This window comes from Myodes glareolus, chromosome 6, assembly GCF_982192425.1.
Source record: "Myodes glareolus chromosome 6, mMyoGla1.1, whole genome shotgun sequence".
Classification (NCBI taxonomy): Eukaryota; Metazoa; Chordata; class Mammalia; order Rodentia; family Cricetidae; genus Myodes; species Myodes glareolus.
In genome coordinates, this window is record NC_142031.1 from 41,934,572 (window position 1) to 41,952,783 (window position 18,212).

Sequence of the window (18,212 nt, forward strand, 5' to 3'; positions counted from 1 at the left end):
CTTCTTTCACTACATGGAGGGAAATGTCACAAAGATCTGAGTAGAGGTTCAGTGTTGGTGAAGAGCAGCCTGGGGGAGGTGCTCAGAGGAAGACTCCTGAGTGTGTGTGGAGTGAGCATGGGAAAAGACAACTGAATGTAATCAGCACCACGGAAAGGAGTGGGAAGAAGATGACCTTGCCAGGGACCTTTGCTGGCCCCAGGCAAGGGACCCTGGTGTGCTGACTTTGCTCAGTGAGTTCAAACAGGGATGAGGGAGAAGTGTCTATGGCAGAATTCCCAACAGTTGGAAGGCCTACAGTGGCCTCAGTCTGAGGGGCTTTGTGTAGTACTGGGAATTGAACCTAGGACTTCAAGCAAGGTAAATGCTGTGTCTTAGTTATGGTTTTATTGCTGTAAATAAACACTATGACTATGGCAACTCTAATAAAGGAAAACCTTTAGTTGGGGCTGGCTTCCAGTTCAGAGGGTTAGTCTAGTATCGTCATGATGGGAAGCATAGTGGCATGCAGGCAGACATGGTGCTGGAGAGGTAGCTGGGAGTTCTGCATCTAGATCCACAGGCAACTGGAAGGGACAGTGTGAGTCCTGGCTTGAGTTTCTGAAACATCAAGGCCTCCACACCCCCCAGTGACACACTTCTTCTATACCTCCTTCAACAAGGTCACGCTTCCTAATAGTACCACTGCCTGCGGACTTCTGGGGACCATTTTCAAACCACCACATACTATAGCACTTTCCTTAAATCCCCAGCCCTCTTTTTATTCTTTGATTTGAGTTCCTCAGGCTGCCTTTGAACTCACACGTTTCCCACTACCTTGAACCTGCCTCCGCCTGCTAAGAAAATGTTGTAAAGGGCCCGTCCTGCCTGCTGGTGTGAGCGGAGACTGTATCAATTACCTGTTTTGGTGCTGTGGTCCAATACATAAAATAACATCAGAAAGAAGGATGGGTTTTATCTTATTATTTATTTTGTCTTGCAGTTTCAGAAATGGCAATCCATATGAGGGCAGGGGCATGTACAAGAGCAATTTATAGTGTTCACCAAGAAAGTGGGAAACCAAGATTAGAAGGGGCCAGGGAATGATATGGCCAAGGACCATCCCCAGTAACCCACTTACCCTAACTAGGCTCTACCTCCTAAAATTTCCAGAACCTCTTAAAACAAGGCCAGTACTTGGGGATCCGTGTTCTAAGCATTAGCCTGTGAGAGCCACTCTACATTCAAACCATAACAAAAGTAATCTTGGAAGTCAGCTCTTGCTATGTACCCCAAACTAACCTCAGACCCAAGTGCTTTTGCCTCCTAGTGTTAGGATTATAGTCATGTGCCCATCTTGAAGTAATTTTGACAAAAGATTAACTTAGTCTTCTGATTTCTACATGTACTTCCTGCAATAATAATCATTTTAACTAAATACTAACAAATAATTTAAATAATCATTTTAATTAAAGTTTTATTTATTTTTTGTATATGTATACATATGTGTGTGTTCCTGCATGTGGAGGTCAACACTGGGTCTCTTCTTCAGTAATTCTCTTTACTACAGTAACTTTATGCATATGAGTGTTTTTCCTGAGTGTATATCTATGAACACATGTGCCTGGTGCCCGAAGAGGCCAAAAAAGGTGTTGGACACTTAGAACTAGAGTTACAGATGGTTCTAAGCAGCCATGTAGATTCTGGGAATCAAACCTGGCTCCTCTGTATGAGAAGTCAGAACTTGGTGTAGGAGAATTGTCTGTATTCTGTCAATCATGTATTTTACTAAAACACTGATTGGCCAGGCAGGAAGTATAGGCAGGTCAACCAGACAGGAAGTAGAGGCCGGCGATGAGAACAGGAGAAGGCTAGGAAGGAGGAAGCGCATTCCTCCATTCCTGCCCAGATCACTGACGACGTAACATGTGAGCTGACAGCTGAAAAAGGTACCAAGCCATATGGCTAACATTGATCAGAATAATGGGTTAAGATAAGTCATAAGAACTAATAAGTAGCCTGACCTAATGGGTCAATCAGCTTTATAACTTATAGAGATCTCTGTGTGATTGATTTTCTCTGGGACTTGCCGGTTGTGGGGTACCAGGCGGGAACAGATATCCCAACAAGCCAGCCCTCATGCTACAAGAACTCTTATGCCCTGAGCCATCTCTTCAACCCCTCCACATTATTTTTTCATGTTATGAACATTTTTAATCATTTGAGAATTCCATACATACCGATAATGAATTTTTCATAATAATTTTATTCTTTGAAATGATGATCATATCATATTTCCTCTTCCCTTTCATCTTCTAGGCCCTCCCACGCACCTTCTTGCTCTCCTTCAAATTCATGGCCTCTTTTTCCTCAATTGTTGTCACATATCTATGTATCTATAAAAAGAAATACAATTTGTTCAGTTTGTATAATGTCACCTGTATGGATATGATGTCATGGCCAAGCAACCGTTTGGTGTCAGGGAGCTCTTCCCTGGGAAAGACAATTTCTTCTGTTCTCAGTATTACCCAGTTGCCAATACTTCATCGTCTAGGGTTGAAACCCTGCGCATACTATTTTCTGAGATAGACTTTGGCCTAGCATTCACCAGTACTGCAAGATCGGCTGGCCGTCGGTTCCAGAAAGCCCCCTTTCTCCACTTTCTCTGCTCTTGTATTACAGGCACCTCTGCCAGCACCTGCCTTCTTGACATGAGTGCTGGAGCTTGAACTCCAGCCCTCATCTTCGTGGGGGGAGCACTTTATTGACTAAGCCATCTCCCCAGTTCTTTGAAGTAATTATTTTAACATTATTTCAAATCTATCTCTTTGCTTAATAGGAGCAAGATTTAATCTTTGTTGTCAGGTTCAACATCAAGGCTGTTTTTGTGTTTTATTTCGGTCTCCAATACACTGAAACAGAGGAAGAGCAGCAGCTGTCCCACAGCATCTGGGAGAGCTTTAGTGTTGCCGTAGCCACTTGTTTCATCACGGGCAGTTCTTCCCACCTTTCTTTCTCTCTCTCTCTCCCTCCCTCTCCCTCTCTCTCTTTCTTGAATATATTTATTGGTACTGGAAAGAGAGAGAGACAAAGGCTTTGAGCTTTCTCGGTAAGCCTTCTGCCACAACCTACATTGCCATCCCCTTCTCCCCACTTTTTAATTTTGTTTTGAGATAGAATTTTATGTATCCCAGTGTTGTGCAAGAATCCCCTCAAATATTAAAGCATTCACTCTGTAGGGAAGGTGCTTGAGTAGGAAGGTAAAGAGCTCAAAATATCTTTAGGAAGCCCTGAAACTGACTAGATTCACTAGGCCCCTTTCTACCAGAAAAAGCAATCAAAGCTGAGAGTCCCTCTCAGATGAAGCAAAGTTGCCAAGAAGACTCTCAGACCAGCTAAACTGGAAAGATGAGTCTGAGACCAGAAACCAGCCCAGCTGCCTGCAAGAGGCTTAGACCAGAGTCACTTGGAAAGGACACTCTCCAACCCGTTGAGCTTCCTGCCTGTTGTGCAGTGTGCTCCTGTTTCTCAGCTTTGTCACCCACGCTGGGGTGGGCCTTTTGAATGCAGCTATCTTTGAGTCATTTCTACTCCTGTAAGTAACTCCTCACCCATACTCCTGTTGGTTCACCACATTGAACTTGGGTGGCATCCATTCTTTGGTCTGTTGTGGGGCTCCTATCTGGGGTGAGTAGATACGGGTTGCATCTCTCCAGGGAAAGCTTTGTCACACAACACTCGGCCAACATCAAGCTCGATATGTAGCCGAACCCTAAACTTCTGATCCTTCTGCCTCCTCTTACCGAGTCTGGGCTTAACAGGCGTTCACCACCATTCCTTGTTCCTGTGGTTCTGTGGACTGAGCCCAGGGCTTCATATACACTGGGTGAGCTCTGTGTGTGTGAGTTCAGTCCCCAGGAATACATAAAGGATTGGAGGAAACAACTCGGCTCCAACAAGCTGACTCTTGATCTGTACCTACCAAAATTTCTAGTAAGATAATTTAAGATCAGAAGCTTGTCTAATATATCTCTGAGAGACTTGAGGGATTATTTATTATCACACATGCAACTATCTTAATGTAAACTTTACAACTCTGAGACAAAAAAAATATTCCGGCAGTCAGAAGCCAAGGAATATCACAAAGTCCCACCGCACAACAAACTTCACATAAGAGATGTATTGGAAAGATACAAGAGGGTGCCTGCCTCTGCCCAGGAGAGAAGCACTAAGGAACTGAGATAGCGCTAGGCTTTATATAGGGTTTTTGTGGGGTGGAGCTTTCCAGGGTCAGGATTTCCAGGGTAGAAATTGTTGGGATTTCAAGTCCCAAGCTTGGGGAGAGCTGAGGGATTGATGGGATTTCAAGCCCCAGAACTGTACTTGGGCTTTTCACTCTGTAGGGAAGAGCTTGGGCCCTTAGAGTGCTTTGTGAGCAGAGGCTGGTGGTTGGAGGGTCTCAGGGGTAGGATCTGGCTACTCCTAACCTTGAGGGACTTACACTTAGTCCTCATGATAAAATGGTAAAGTCATTATGATTTGACCTGATATGCAGAAATGTAGAAATCATCTTGGATACCTTGGTTAAAAATCAAAACAGGCTGGAGTGGTGGCTCAGCAGCTAAGAACACCTAATGTCCTTGCAGAGGACCCAATAGCTGTCAAGTGGCTCCCAACTGCCTGTAACTCTAGCTCCAGAGGGAATCTGATGCCTCTTGCCTCTTTGGGCACATACATTCACATGCACATACTCTTATATGCATACTTTAAAACAAAATTAAATGAATCTAAAAACAAAAAAACATACCATCTAGAGACCAGGAGGAAAACCATAAAAGATTCAAGAACTTGATACACTGATGAACGTTCTAAGGGTAGACTGCACTGGTTCTCAACCTGAGGGTCACAGGGGTCACATATCAGATGTTTACATTACGATTCATAACAGTAGCGAAATTACAGCTATGAAGTAGCAATGAAGTAATTTTATGGCTGGGGTCACCACAACGTGAGGAACTCTGTTCAAAGGCCACAGCATTAGGGAGGTTGACAACCACTGGTCCACTGGTTTGGGGACATGTTCACGATATCTAAAAACTTTACCTTAAAACTCATACCCTGCGAATGGAGACATAGCTCAGTTGGTAGAAGTGCTTACCTAGTGTGCAAGAAGCCTGGGGTTTGACCCCCAGCACAGCATAACCCAAGCATGGCAGCTCACACCTGTAATCCCAGCACTCGGGAGGTGCCAGCAGGAGGATCAGGAGTTCATGATCATGTTCAGCTACATAAGGAGTTTGAAACCAGCCTGGCTAGAAAAGAATTTGTATCCAAGAGAACAGACAAAAACCCAAAACCCTGTAAGGATTAGGAAACATTGTGCTTAGTCATTTTAAAGTTTTGGAATGGGGTTATAGGTCATCCACCCGATTGGTAGGGAAGGCTGCTGGAGGTAAGCATGGCCCAGTACAAAACCAGGCCCTACATCAGGTTCAGTCAATAGCATCGATCACATGGCATCACATCCATCTCTGGTCCTAAGCTGGATTTGGATGCATCACTAAGATCTTGGAGACTCTCTGGGTCCTGTCAGATCTGTGCAGTCACAAGTGTGAGAAGGGGGACAGGCCTCTGACAAAAATTAGAGACTTGGGTTTATGGGGTTGGGGTAGCAGAAGGCAGGCTGACCACTCTTTCAGAAGCTTTCCCAGGCCACATAAGGGTCTCTTTATGAGGAGGAAGTGCTGTGTGTGATCTGGGGGTGCAGAGACAAAGGAATCTGACCTTCCAGTATGGATCTGTCGACCGTAAGACTAAAATGGGCTGCAGCTGCCCTACAGCCTCTGAGGTTGGCCTTGGAAGGAAACAGTGAGGGTATCTCCCAGTGGACACCTATGCCACAAGGGGATATGGTGGGTCTGTGTCCTTGATATCCAGCATACAAACTCCTAAAACCTTCCAAATCTGAAGTAAGAAAATTCCTTTAAAATTTTTGACAATAATATATATATATATGTGTGTGTGTGTGTGTGTGTCAAATATACATATTGACATATATACATAAATAATATTGTGATTTTATTTACCTCAGTTTCATACACATGTTTAAAACTGTGATTGTATTTACCTCATTGCTCTCTGTTTCCCCTTTCCTTTCCCTCTCAACTTTCTTTTGCTCACTTGTCCCCCAGCGACTACTGCTGCGGGAGTATCTTCCGCTGCTTCAGCCAATAGTCGCTGAAGCACGAGCCCACGGTGCTGTGGGAGGGCCTTCCGCTCCGTCAGCCAATAGCCGCTGAAATACCAGCCCACTGAGGCATGATATATTTCTCTTTTAAAAAGAGCCACAGATCTCAGCTCGGGCCTCTTGGTTCCGGCTCCTGCTCCAGCGACTAGGCTCCCTTCCTGACGGTTTATGGTGTATGTAAGTTTTACCCCCCAAAATAAATAACCCCTTAAAGCATAACTGGTGTGGGATTGATTCGCCGTTAGACTACATCATTTTTCAAAAGCTGACACCACCCCCTCATGAAACCCTTAGCAGTTAAAATAGCACCCCAGGAAGGAAGAGGCCTCCTGAGCTTCTCTTCTACTCATGGAGAAATGAATGTTGAAGGGCTCAGTCTTGGCAGGTGCTCATAGCTGCTGTGTGCTCATCACTGCAGCGGCCCCCTCATACCTGGATGGCAGCGAGTCAAGGTTCTCCTCCCCAGCCCCTGGCTCCGAAGTTATTTCTGCTTCTTTCCTATACTGTTCCCTTTGGCAAGTTTGTGTGGGGAGTGATGCACACATATGTGCATGTGGAGGCCAGAGAACCACCTCAGGTATTCCTCTTAAGTACCATTCATCTTAGTTTTTCATAAGGGCTCTCAGTTCCTGGAGACTTACCAGGTAGACTCAGCTGGCCAGCAAGCCCCAGGGATCCTCCCGTGTCTGTCACTCCTGCACTGGGATTGCAAGTGTGTGCCACAATACACAGTGTTTTTCGTGTGCTCTGGTGATCATACTCAGGTCCTCATGCTTGTGCGGCACATGCTTTATTGACTGAGCCATCATCTCCCCAGCTCCAGGGCTGCCCTGTAGCTTCAGAATGAGGGCTGGTCACCAGATGATTTTCAATCCTTCCTTCTTCTTCAGAGTCTGAGAGAATGGGGGGTGGGGGGACAAATGTTGGGTTGACCACAAATGGCCTATGATATAATTGATAAATGAAGATTTAAATGGAAGATTTTAACTTTAAAATTATATATACAAAACAATTATAAAGCAAGAATTATAATTTCAATATTTAGTCCATTTATATTTGGTAAATGAAGTAAAAAACTCTATCATCTCTCCTATCTTTGTAAATTTAAAGTTTCATATCTAATTTATCATATAACTAAGGAAAACTATAATTATCTGTCTTCAACTCTTCAAAGACTTCAGAAGGATATAATACTACCTAAGTAAATAGGAAGTACATTATAAGCAACTTCCAAAGTTTCTAGAATTGACAGAGACATCTTGCTGCCTGGACAGTCACATAAAGTTCTTCTGTAATATTGGGGCATCCATCTTCAGCCTACAGGCCCATCAGACTTTTCCAAGAAGCAGGAAATTTGAAAAGGCTTTTCTACCTTGTACTGGCAAAGTTCATCAGTTGCTTTCTTTTGTGTTCTGCAGAATGTCTTGCAGTTTCTTCTGTGAAGCAGGAACCCTAAAGGATCATCTTGTCTTTTGGAATGTTCAGCAGTCACTTTTCTGTGGGTCCTCCATGTCCAGTTATAGCGTACTATAAAGCAGTCAGTTTAGGCAATAGCAGTTTAGGCAAAAGCAGTTTCTTGTTCAAATGGCTATCCTTGTCATGTTGAAGGCAAATTCCATAATGAGCTTCTTCAATGTCCATCATCCTCTCTGAAGTAATTGGTGCTGCCAGAAGCAAACATGTCTCTCACTATTGAGAAAAATCTAAGTTCTTAAAACCTTTTAAGCGCCATATTCTGTAGGCCTTTGAAGTATTGAAGATTATCTAACTGTATATCTATAAAACTTAACTAACATGATTAAAAGTTTGATTATTATAGATGACTATCTATTAATCTGTATATCTTAATTATACATTATATTTTTAAATGAACTGCACAAACACAATACCCTAAACAAGAGCAGAAATACACATACACAGTGTAGCCAACTGACCTTAAATTTTTATCAACAGAGCAAAGTCCATACCAATGTAAAGTATTCATCTCTACCATAACCCCCTTATTTTTTTTATAAATTGACTGTCACCATTGACGACTTACAATCAACCCCCTTTAATTAAAACTAAGCATTTTTAAACTCATTTCAGGAATTTGGGCATTGTTCTCTCCAAATTACTTCCTACCGTTTGTTGGGCAAAGTATTTTTAGGGTTCACAGAGACCTTTTAGAGGTCTTATTCCATCAAACTACATTAGCCTGGAAAGAATTCACAGGTTCTCATCTTCTGTGGAAACTAAAGTAGAACCTCTCCAAAGTAACATCCTTGCACTCAAATTTGAAGTCAAGATACCTTTAAAGTGTATATGTTGGTTTAGCTTACAAGTCCATACAATGAAATGTCTTTCTGTATTTAGCTCATTCACAGACTAAAAATTCAAAGAAAAACACAATAATATACACCCAGACTCTCTGTATATAGTCTATCATTACATGGTTTATTTATTTTTAAAAGATTTATTTATTTATTATGTACACAGTATTCTTAGTATTCCGCATGTATGCCTGCAGGCCAGAAGAGGGCACCAAATCTTATTACAGATGGTTGTGAACCACCATGTGGTTGCTAGGAATTGAACTCAGGACCTTTGGAAGAGCAATCAGTGCTCTAAACCACCGAACCATCTCTCCAGCCTCACATGGTTTATTTATTTTTACTCTATTTTTAATATTTAATTAGCTTTACTCCTTTAATCTATGACTTTCTGTTCTCTTTCTTCTCTCTCATGAGCCCATGTACATTTATCCAACACTGTGACCCATTCAGAGGTCTTTTTTGTCTGAATCTGTCTTATTGTGTATTTGTAAACATTTTCTGACCAGGAGCACTCATAAAATGGTAAACAACTTGGTCTCAGTGGCCTTGGACACTGACTCTGCCTCTCTTGGCCTTTTAATATGGTGGAGGTGTGTTCACTGCCTCTGTGAGCTATGTTCATCACCCCAGCTCAGGGATGCAGCGGGTCTATGTCTTCATTAACCGATTTGTAGCACTCTGCTCACAAACCTCATTTAAGTGCAGGACCACCCAAAAGACCAGAAAGCTTCTGGGTTTTTTTTAAAAGTTGTGCAGTTTTTGCTGCTAATGCTGAGTCAGGAGGCCTTCTCTTTGAGGAGTCACACCTCTGCTCACTGCCAGCAAAAAGAACCTATCTGGAAAAAAAATGATGCTGCTAAGAAGCTGTCCTTAACTCTGTTCTTTTGTGCCTAAAATTCCTTTCCAAACTCTCTCAGGTTTTATGTGGATGTAGTTAGCCCATACTGGTGCCATCTGTAACTGGAGACTGCTCGTTCATTTCTCAGCTACCCAGACCTGAATGATCACACAGAAACTATATTAATTACAACACCATTTGGTCAATAAGCTTTGTTGTATTTCTAACTAGCTGTTACATATTAAATTAACCCATTTCTATTATTTTATAGTTTACATGAAGTTTGGGGTTTGTTACCACTTACTTCTTGGGCAGCTACAAAGCATCTGCCTCCTTCAGCAGCTACATGGCATCTCCCTGACTCCGCCTACTCTCTCTATATATCCCTTCCAGTCTGGCTATGTTCTTCCCTGCCATAGGCCAAAACAGCTTTGTTCATTAACCAATAAAAGTAACACATATACAGAAGGACATCCCACATCACTGAGGTGCCTCATTGTGTATATATACATCAATCTCATATATGTATTTAGTCAACTGTTTCTATAGTGAGTACCTGAGCAGATCAACTAACAAGGAAGATCGGTTAATTTTGACTGATAATTTCAACCCACAGGCACTTGACTCCATTTTTCTTGGACCTTGAGTAGGGTAGCATGTCATGGAGGGAACATGTCATGAGCAAGCTGCTAATCTCATGGTGACCAGGAAACAACGGTGGAAGAAGAGTAGGGGCCAAAGTCCCAATAAATTCTTCAAGTGTGTGTCTCCATAGGCTTCTTTAGAAAGGTGCCTTTCTATATTAAGAGCCACATTCAGAAAGCTTATTGCTTCTGCTGAAGTATCACAGGCTGAGAGCAAACCTTCAACACATGGGCCTTCAAGAGCATTTCAAGATGCACATGCTTATGTAGTGAAACCTACCTGAAAACTCAAAAGGTTCAGGGCTTAGAGAACTCTTGATAGCTGAAAATGTGGGTGTGCTTGGATGGTGGCATTCCAGGAAGAATGTGGAAATTTCTCTCCCTTGACACCTTGTACCACATACCTCTTGCATTTGGCTGTTTACATGTGTAATGGTTTGAATGAAAATAGCCCCATTGGCCCATCAAAAGTGGTGCTATTTGAAAGGATTAGGATGTACAGCCTTCCTGGAGTAGGTGTGGTCTTGTTGGAATAGGTGTGGCCTTGTTGGAGGAAGTGTGCCACTGGAGATAGGCTTTGGTTTGCAAAAATCCAAGCTAGACAAGCCAAATTTAATGGTTCTCTCTTCTTGCTGCCTTTAGATCCAGATACAAAACTCTCAGCTACCTCTCCAGCACCATGTCTGTCTACCTGCTTCCAAGCTTTCCACCAGGAGGGTAGTGGACTAAACCTCTGAAAGTGTATGCCAGCCCCAATTAAGTGCTTTCTTTTTATAAGAATTGCCATGGCCATGGTGTCTGTTCATAGCAAGAGAACCCCAACTAAACCAGCATATATCTTTTATAAAACAAAAGCAAACAGCAAGCTACTGAAGAAAATGTTTCTCTGAAATATATGAGTCACCTTCTAACAAATCAATTGACTGTGAGGAGGAAAATGAATTGGAGCCCCAACACTGCCTGTCAAAAGCATGAATAAAACAACCCAGGTCTTGTGATTAGCACCCCAAGGTGGAAGCAGTCATGAGACTGAGCACTTGTTCTATAGGAATCTGATTTGACCTCTAAGTAGATACTGTCAGAATTGGACTGAAGTGAATCATAAGACACCTAGTGTATCTGTAAGAAAATTGCTTGGCTAGTGTGTTGGGAAAATAACATCTGAACACATTTTGGTGATGTCCAACTGCGGGGGGCCATCCTGACCAGCAGGAATGAACGCCACCAAAAACGAGAATTCCTTCTCTGGTCACATCTTTATTTGGAGCATTCCCTTGAGGAAAATTGGGGGAAGGGAAGATAGAGCAGGGACGAGAGAAAGCTTAGAGAGAGAGGGTTGGGCCCAGAGGCAGCTGCTTTTAAGCGGTGGAGAGGCTTGAACGCTGTCCTGATTGGTTAATGCCATTCTGCTGTTCTGAGCATGTGCAAGCAAGGGTGCAGGCAAGGGTGCTCAGCCCCACATGGCTACCTCCAAACTGCAGGACCACCTGTGCCTCCAGGTGGCTCCCAACAGCTCCCCCTATTAATGTCTTTAAGAGCAATAAGGCAAAACTATTTTCCAATCTGGTCCCTACCTCATGATGTGTGGACAGATTAAAGAAAAGAAAAGCAAGACACACCCTCCGCCAATGCATACCTTCCTCCGTGCTTTGTGGGACTATCTGGTCCCTAGAGGGTGCTAAGGCTATGCATGGCTAATTGCCTATGAGCTCTTTAGAAGCTGAGAGCCAAACTTGGGGTGAGGATACACATACCAAGGCTGCCAAGGCCTGTGTCACAAAGACCTTGTCCCACCTCACTTGGGGCTAGCATGTAGCACACCAATCAAAGACATACAGCACTTCCACCTAGACACAGCATGCCAAGAATATCTCTGCTCCCACCCATTCCTAAGGAAGGAAAAGGCAAAATAGAGTCAGTCAGAAAATTGTTAAGAGATAAGAGGTTGCACAGGGTGTTGCTCAAGTCGATGGTGTGAAACAGCTGCTCTTGGCACCGCCCAGAGGGTCATCACTGCTGCCTCCGCACGAATCTTCCACAGCAGGACACTCAGCATCCACTGGGTCATCTTCTTCTTTATTTCTCTTGTCAGTCTCGCTGGCACCCAGATGTATGTCAGCATTCCTAGAAAAACATAAACAAAACTCTCCTCCCAAATAAACATTTAAGAGTATTAAAAACTCTCAGTGTAAAAATTCAGCACAATCAGTACTGGAAGTAGGCTGGTTTTGAACTTAGAGATCTGTAGGTCTCTGCTTCAAAAAGCAAATCTTGTTTGCCTGTACCAGCAAAATTTTGAATTAAAATTAAGTGTAAAGAATGCAAGAGAAATCCTTTCTCTGGGGGAAGCTGTCACTGGTAGTGTAGTCCCCCTCTTATGTCTAAAAACCAAAGCAGTTGTCACTGGGAATTGAACTCAGGACCTTTGGAAGAGCAGTCAGTGCTCTTAACCTCTGAGCCATCTCTCCAGCTCCCCTATTCAGATGGAAAAACCTCTAGGTAGCATTGTTTTATTCCACCCGTTGCCAGAGGCAATAGGTAATGGTAACCAGGTTGACGGGCCTTTATTATGATAATTAGTACCAGTTCTTTGAGGGAGAATGGGCGTAGACCATCGATCATCTGACTACTTCCTGCTGACAAAGGGGCGATGTTTGGGGGATAAATGTTTTTATCTGACTGAATTCTTGGCGACAAATGTTTTTATCTGACTGAATTCTTGGCGCCTGTGGCTGTGAGCGGCGGCGGCAGCAGCAGACAGCGGCGGTTGCCCCGCCTCTGAGGCCCATTGTGGCGCACTCTCCGCATGGCCCAAAGGCATGGCCCCGCCCCGGGCCGTGCGCGGGCTCGCCGAACTGTGCACCCTGCCTCACCTCAGGCAATGAACTCGCACCGCCGGCTGTGAGTCTTTTTCAAGCTCCGGCGAGGGGGGGCATCCGCCTACCCGTGGAGGGCCCGGTTAGGGCCGCGGGGGGCCCCAGTCTCAGACCTTCCCAGGGGCCGGGGAGTGACGAGCACTTAGTACGTGGCCCCGCCAATGAGCTTCCTCTGCCCGCCCATGTTGCTATGGAAACACGGTTCAGAGTTTGGCCCCTCTCCGTCTTTAGGTCTTTAGCGGCGCTGCCACGCAGCTTCCGCCTCTGCCTCCCGAGTGCTGGGATTAAAGGCGTGTGCCACCACCGCCGGCTACTTCCTCAAACAAAGTTCAAGTTTTCTGTACGTGAGAGCCAGAGACTGAGCTCTCTTAACAAAATTAGGCGAAAATCACCTCCAAAAGCTCTGTGGCTCTTTAAGAATAGGGAAGGCAGTCTTAGAACACGATCAACTCGCCTCCCTACAAGACTGTTGCCTCCGAGTCTCTTATCAGCGAGTACGCAGGTGGACGGAGAGGGAGCGGAAGCCGTGGTCTCCCGTACCCCATCGTCCTCATAGTCCCGCCTTAGTTACCTCGCCTTTTTTGCTGCTGTTCACATTCCTCCTGCACTGAACTTAAGGGATTTTTCTTCCCCGTTGCTTTCTGTACCTTCTTTCAGATACCTTAACTTTGATTTTTTTTGTATTTTCTTTTCTTTTTAGGCCTACACTTTGAAATTCTTTTTCCTCCCCTTTCTGAGGATTTAACTGACGTCACTCACCGCTCCACGTGTTCAGAGTTCTGAAATTCACGGCTCTCTGTGTCCTGGTGTCTGATTTCGGCTTTTTCTCCCGGGCTGTCAGCACGTTGCTGGGCGCTTCCTTCTCAGGGTCCCCCGGTGTAGTTGTCAGGGTCCCTCAGCGTCCCGGGGTTTCGAGCACCAGTTGCGGGGGGCCATCCTGACCAGCAGGAATGAACGCCACCAAAAACGAGAATTCCTTCTCTGGTCACATCTTTATTTGGAGCATTCCCTTGAGGAAAATTGGGGGAAGGGAAGATAGAGCAGGGACGAGAGAAAGCTTAGAGAGAGAGGGTTGGGCCCAGAGGCAGCTGCTTTTAAGCGGTGGAGAGGCTTGAACGCTGTCCTGATTGGTTAATGCCATTCTGCTGTTCTGAGCATGTGCAAGCAAGGGTGCAGGCAAGGGTGCTCAGCCCCACATGGCTACCTCCAAACTGCAGGACCACCTGTGCCTCCAGGTGGCTCCCAACATCCAACACAGGTTAAGCCTTTTTTATTACACATTTTCCTGCTATATCTTCTATACCTAATTAACCTTGCTACAGAAAACTTATCCAAGAGAAGAGTAAATGTAAACTAATGGATTGTGTAGGATGGCTTTGCTGGTTTCTTGGTGGCATGTTACCCTCACTGGGGTCATGGTTTTTTAATATAAATTTATATTTATTTACTTACTTACTTATACATTTATTTACTTATGGGGGCACATGCATAGTCAGAAGATAACTTGTAGGACTTGGTTTTCTTATTCCACCATGAGGGTCCCCAGAATGGAGTTCAGGTGTCCAGGCCTGGCAGGGGGTGCCGTTACTTGAGGAGCCATCTCACTAGGCCTGTCATACTGCTTTGTGCAGTTGTCATATTTTATCATATCCACTTTTAAAAAAGAAAAGAAAATAAAAAAAAGAAAAAGCCTGTGTGGCCCTTTACCCTCCCACTTTTCTTTCTGGCTCATGGTGTGATCATTTATGATCTCTGTCTCATGGTGTGATCCTTTATGATCTCTGACTCATGGTGTGATCCTTTGATCTCTTTTTCTCATGTGTTATGGACATGGCCACCTCCTACCCTCATTGAAGTCCAAAACAATGGAACATCTGATTTGGGATCTGAATATCTAAACTATGAAATAAGTAAATATTTTGTCTTCATAGATTTTTTTATAAATTGTATTTATGATATTTCCTTGTCTATCACTTAGGAATAAAGGGTTCCCTCTTCAACAGTCCCTGTAGTAGGAAGCTGCTTGTTCATTCCCATATACTTAGACCTAAAATAACCACTCAGAAGCTATATTATTTGCTATACTGTTTGACCAATAGCTTAAGCATATTTCTAGATAGCTCTAGATTTCTAGATAGTTTATATCCCAAACTAACCCATCTCCATTAATCTGTGCATCACCACAAGGTTGTGGCCTCCTGGCAAAGTTCAGCAGGCTCCAGTGGAGGCATCTGTCCTGGCAGTGGGTAGTGGCTACATGGCTTCTCTCTGACTCTGCCTACTCTCTCCTCCTCTATCTGCTTGGAACTCCCATCTTGCCCTATTCTGCCAAGTCACTGGTCAAAATAGATTTGTTCATTAATGAATTTAAAAGCAACACATAGACAGAAGGACTTCCCACACCATTTTGCCTTTTCTGTTTAAAAAAGGAAGGTTTTAACTTTAACATTACATATAACAAAACAGGTACCAAGCAAGAATTGCAGTTATAATATTTATATCTACTTTATCTTTTATCATAACTAAGGAAAACTATAATTATAACTATCTATTCTTCAACTCCATCAGAGACTGCAGAAGAATATAATATTACCTAAGTTAACAGGAAGTGCATTGTAAGCAACTTTCAAAACTCTAGAATTGACAGAGACATGTTGCTGCCTGGACAGTCACCCAAAGTTCTTCTGTAATGTTGCAGGCACCCATCTTCATCCTACAGGCCCATAGTATCCAGCAGACTTTTCCATGAAGCAGGATATTTCAAAGACAGTTTCACCTATATCGACAGTTTGTCAGTCACTTTTCTCTGTGTCCTGTAGAATGTCTGGCAGACTCTTTCATGAAGCAGGAATCCTGAAGGACCATCTCACCTTTAGGCAAGTTCAGCAGCCATTTTTGTGTGGGTCCTATATGTCCAGTTTATTGAATATAACATCAAGCAGTCCAGGCAAGAACAGTTTCTTTTCCAAATGGCTAGCAAACTCCATAAGAAGCCTCTTCAATGCCCATCTTCCTTTGAAGTAATTGGTGCTGCCAGGAGCAGATGTGTATCATGTCATAAAGAATTCTAAGTTATTAAAACATTTTAAATGCCATATTCTAAAGGTCTTTGAAAGATTTGAAGAATACCTATCTAATTGAAATATATCTCTATATATCTAACTAGTTAGAAAACCTAACTAACAAGACTACAATCTTGAGTATTAATAGATGAGTCTCTATTAACCTATATTTCTTAATTATGCATTACATTTTTAAATGAGTTGCAAAACACAATACCATAATCAAGAGCAGAAATAGACATATAACAAAATTGACCTAAAATTTGTATCAATAGACCAAGATCCATATCAATGCAAATTATTCATATCTACAGCATATCCCCCTTTAAATGTAAACAAATGTTTATAAACAATATTTGAGAATTTTGGCTAGTTTTCTCCAAACTGCTTCCTGCTTTTTGTTGGGCAAAGTATTTTTGGGGGTGTTCATGGCGACCTTTCAGGGGGTTTTGATCAATCAAACCACATTAGTCTGGAAGAAATCCACGGGTTCTCATCTTCTGTGGAAACAAAAGAAGAACCTCTTTTCCAAAGCAACAAATCCTTAGACCCAAATTCTGAAGTCAAGATACCTTTAAAGTATATATGTTGGCTTAGTTTAGCAATCCATACAATGAAATGTATGTACTTATGTTGACTGAGTTTTCTGTCCTGCCTGGTTTCCATAATTGTTATGTCCCAAAGAAATCACACAGAGGTCTACATTAGTTATAAACTGATTGGCCCATTAGCTCAGTCTTCTTATTAACTCTTATAACTTACATAGCCCATTATTAGCCCATTATTTTTATCTGTATTAGCCATGTGGCTCAGTATCTTATTCAGCAGGGCAGTCACATCTTGCTTCTTCTGTAGTCAGGTCAGGACTGCTGAGGAATGGGCTTCCTCCTTCCCAGAATTCTCCTGTTCTCATTGACCTGCCTCTACTTCCTGTCTGGCTGTCCCACCTATACTTCCTCCCTGGCTACTGGCCAATCAGCATTTATTTAAAATATAATTTACAGAATACAGACCACTGTTCCACACCATATTTATCTCTTTCACAGTCAAAAAAATTCAAAGAAAACACAATAATATACACAATCCAGACTCTCTGTATATTTTCCATCTTTATGTGGCTCAGTTTTCTTTACTCCTTTAATCTATGACTGTCTTTACTGTCTTTAAAGACTTTGTTTTTTTAATGATTTACTTCTTTTTATAACTCTCCATACTCTTTTTCTTCTCTTTCCCAACCTACATACATTTATCTAATACTGTAACCCATTTAGAGGTCTTTTTATATAAATCTGTCTGTATTGTGTATCTGTGATTATTTTCTGACCAGAAATGCCTTTTTTAAAAAACTCCAAGCAAGCGTGGCTAGGACCAAGGTTTCTTTGCCTTTTGGCTCTGCCCAGTTCAACATGGCAGAGGTCTGTTCACCGCCTGTGCGAGCTGTGCACATCACCCCAGCTCTAGGTATAGAGCAGGTCTATGTCATACCATTAAGCAGTTTGTAACACATTGCTCACAAACCCCATTTAAATGCTCTGTAGCCAGACCTCCTGAAATACTCAGAGTTGTTCGTGCTGGAGCACAGCCCAGGTTTTGAAACCATGTGTTTGTTGGTGTTGGTGTTGGTGGTGGTGGTGGTGGTGGTGGTGGTTGTGGTGATGGTGGTGGTGATTTTGGTTTGTTGGGTTTTTTTTTTCCTGCTACCACTGAATCAGACAAACCTCTCTTAAAGGAGCCATTACACTGCACTTAACTCTGTTCTTTTTTGTCTAGAATTCCTTTTTAAGCTTTCTCAGGTTTTATGTGGATTTAGCTGGCATATATTGGCATGCCGATTTGTTGTGGGAGGCTGCTTGTTTGTTCCCAGCTGCCCAGACCTAAAATAATCACTAGGAATCTATATTATTTGCAATACTGTTTGACCAATAGCTTAAGTGTATTTCTAGTTAGCTCTTATTTCCTAAACTAACCCATCTCCATTAATCTGTGCATCACCACAAGGTTGTGGCCTCCTGGCAAAGTTCAGCAGGCTCCAGTGGAGGCATCTGTCCTATCTGTCCTGGCAGTGGGCAGTGGCTACATGGCTTCTCTCTGACTCTGCCTACTCTCTCCTCCTCTATCTGCTTGGAACTCCCACTTTACCCTATCCTGCTAAGCCACTGGCCAAAACAGATTTGTTCATTAACCAATAAAAGCAACACATAGACAGAAACACTCCCACACCAAGCCCCTCCCAACTCCCAGAGCATCATGA

General features: G+C 43.1%; 1 pseudogene; it reads right to left on the reverse strand.

Annotated features, from left to right (window-relative positions):
• Nucleotides 1-12,867: 12,867 nt before the first annotated feature.
• LOC148121736 (Nuclear RNase P) lies at nucleotides 12,868-13,076 on the reverse strand (annotated as a pseudogene).
• Between the last annotated feature and the right edge of the window lie 5,136 nt (nucleotides 13,077-18,212).